Genomic DNA, 3,178 nt, shown 5'->3' with positions numbered 1-3,178 from the left:
CTTACAGGTATATTTCCTTCATAAACTCCATTATATACACACACTTTGTCATATATGTGCTTGTTCATACTTGTTCATATCTGTTCATATAACTGTTCATATTTGTTCATGTACTTGTGCATATTTGCTCGTACTTGTTCATACTTGTGATTGTGTTATATATGCTTGTTCAACTTAGTACAACACTAGGTTCCCCATAGCCTCCTATTGGGCTTCGTGCAAAGAATCTCCACTAGTTTAGGTTAGGACATAGAGTATGGTTTCCCGGTGAAATCGCTCTAAGAGCTCAAACCAACTATACCATGCCTCCCCTTGGGCTTTGTACAAACGAGTGACCCTCCCATAGCCTCCTCTTGGGCTTACAATGCAAGGACCCTGGATTGTCCCTCCCATAGCCTCCTCTTGGGCTTACAATGCAAGGACCCTCGGATAGCCTCCTCTTGGGCTTCGTACAAGGACCCACGGGCTTCTTATAAGCATCCCCCAATATCCAAATCAAATACCCTAGGAGATTAGACATTTTTCATCTCTATGCTAGGAGTATCTCTTATATATCATCACAAACAATCAATCAATCAAACTTTTTTGCCACAAGTCTGGCTAATCAATCAAACTTTTTGCCACAAGGCTGGCTAATCAATCAAACTGTTTTACCACCGTACTGGATGATTAATCAAAGTTTTTGTCACAAGGCTGACTTCATTGAAACTTTTTGCCACAAGGCTGGCTGATTAATCAAAACTTTTTGTCACAAGGCTGACTTCATTGAAAGTTTTTGCCACAAGGCTGGTTAAACAAACAAAAAACAAACAGATGTATGTGATGATATAGATTAGATACATCTAGCATTTAGACGACATTTGTCTATTTTCCTTTGCTTCCACTAGCATAAGTGGGAACTACGATTGCTCTGACTTTCTCAACATCCCTTTGAGAATACGTAGGCACAAGGTCGATCCTTGGCGAGCAAAACAAAACAAAAAAAACCATTCAAACCTTAGCACCCGTAGACCCCGAGCTACAGATGCTCTGATTCCCTCTAAGGGATATGTATGCAGAGGATCGCGATGATCTTTGCGAGCATAATCAAACAAACACCTTAGGTCCCACCTATTTCACAAGAACCTCTCAATAACATGGAATGAAAAACAAAGCAAAGAAACCTATAGAGTACTATAGATACGTTGGGTGCTAATACCTTCCCTTCGTATAACCAACCCTCTTACCCAAAAGATCTCTCCCCCCACTTTTAGGTTATTGCAGCTTTTTTCCTTTTCCTCCTTTGGAAATAATAAAAAGTTTGGTCGGTACAAAAGAAAAATCATTTTTTGAGCACTCGAGCCCAAAGAAGGCATCAGGTGTCTCATCCACAAAAAAGAGGAACAAAACGATTTTTCGCCCGCGACAGAAAAATGGCGACTTCACTGGGGACCATCTTTTTATTGTTTCCAAAGGAAGGGTTAATTCTATTTGCTTTATTTTTCATTTCATTTTTTGTTATATGTGTGGTTCTGGTTCTGTTACTTGTGTGGTTCTGTTACAAGTGATACATTATGGACAAATCCTAACCCGGATTAAGTACACATAAGAAATTAGGTGGAGGGTATAGTCATGTGCAGGCGCACGTGAGAATCCTTCCGCTCAGTGGAGGTTCCTTGTTGGTAATATATGTTTAGCATGTTTCGTAGCGAAGACATTATTACTTTCATTGAACTGTAGAAGCTGAGAGACCGTAGAACCCCAACCCATCTTGGCCTTATTAGGTTGTGGTGCAGAAACTATTCAGGTGAAGACTTGGATTAGTTGTCATGCGGAGAACCACACTCAGACGAGTTTTTCTTGAGAATATTACTGGCTCATGAGTTTAATTGTGGAAGGCCGGTAATATCCGAAAGAAAAATGTAGACTCTGACGTATCAGTAGAACATGTCATGCAGGTGATTAACTAGATCTATCCCATTTTTGGTTCTCTGACCTCATGCTCGTGACTTTGGACCTTTGAACCTATGCGTTACCATGTTTGTGTTACCATGTTTGTGTTACCATGTTTGTGTTACCATGTATGCGTTACCATGTTCGCGTTACCCTGTTTGCGTTACCATGTTTGCTTTACCATGTTTGAATATGTGGCATCCACGCATCCATGCATTCATACATTCATTAAAAAACCCATCTTTTTCCATTAAAAACATGATTTTTCCAAAAAATTTAGAGAATTTTCTTTGCAAACATTATAGGATTAAGTTATGGAAAAAAGGTATACCAAAAAGTACGGTTTCAAAACGCCTGATGTAGAAAGACTGATAGAGTTAGCATCTTCTGTACAAGATCCTTCTAATTTTAGGAAAAGTTATGGAAAGCTTTTGCCTATCCTGAACACTCATGTTGATGAAGGACTTCTCAAAACTCTGGTTCAGTTCTATGATCCCATCTACCGTTGTTTTACCTTTCCAGACTACCAGTTGGTACCGACCTTGGAAGAATATGCCAATCTTTTAGGTATTCCTGTGTCTGACAAAATACCCTTCAATGGTTTGGAAGCCATTCCTAAGTCACACATCATTGCAGCGAGTATCCACATGAAAAAGTCTGAAGTAGAGAGTAATTGGACTACCAAAGGAAACCTCCCGGGTTTAACTTCACACTTCCTAATAAAGAAAGCCTTTGATTTCATCGAAACTGGTAGCATGATAGCTTTTGAAGCTATACTAGCCTTGCTCATCTATGGGTTGGTTCTGTTTCCCAATGTCGATAACTTTGTTGATATCAATGCCATAAAGATCTTTCTGATTGGAAATCCTGTTCCGACTTTGCTTGGTGACATGTATTTCTCTGTCCATCATAGGAATCGCCAAGGCGGTGGAATCATTGTATGTTGTGCACCTTTGTTGTTCAAATGGATTGTTTCACACTTACCTGAGTCTCCTATTTTCACGGAAAACCGAGAAGGTTTGCGTTGGCCTCGAAGACTTATGTCTCTTACTAATAATGATATTCGTTGGTATACCTTGGCTCGCTGTGGTACAGAAACCATTGATAGTTGTGGAGAGTTCGCCAACGTACCCCTCATTGGTACACAAGGAGGAATTAACTATAATCCGGTCCTGGCCCGACGACAACTTGGGTATGCAAATTCAGTTAAACCTATTGGTCCTACAGTGGAAGGTTACTTCTACCG

Source organism: Vicia villosa, unplaced genomic scaffold, assembly GCF_029867415.1.
Source record: "Vicia villosa cultivar HV-30 ecotype Madison, WI unplaced genomic scaffold, Vvil1.0 ctg.000371F_1_1, whole genome shotgun sequence".
Taxonomy (NCBI): Eukaryota; Viridiplantae; Streptophyta; class Magnoliopsida; order Fabales; family Fabaceae; genus Vicia; species Vicia villosa.
This window is presented reverse-complemented; position numbering follows the sequence as displayed.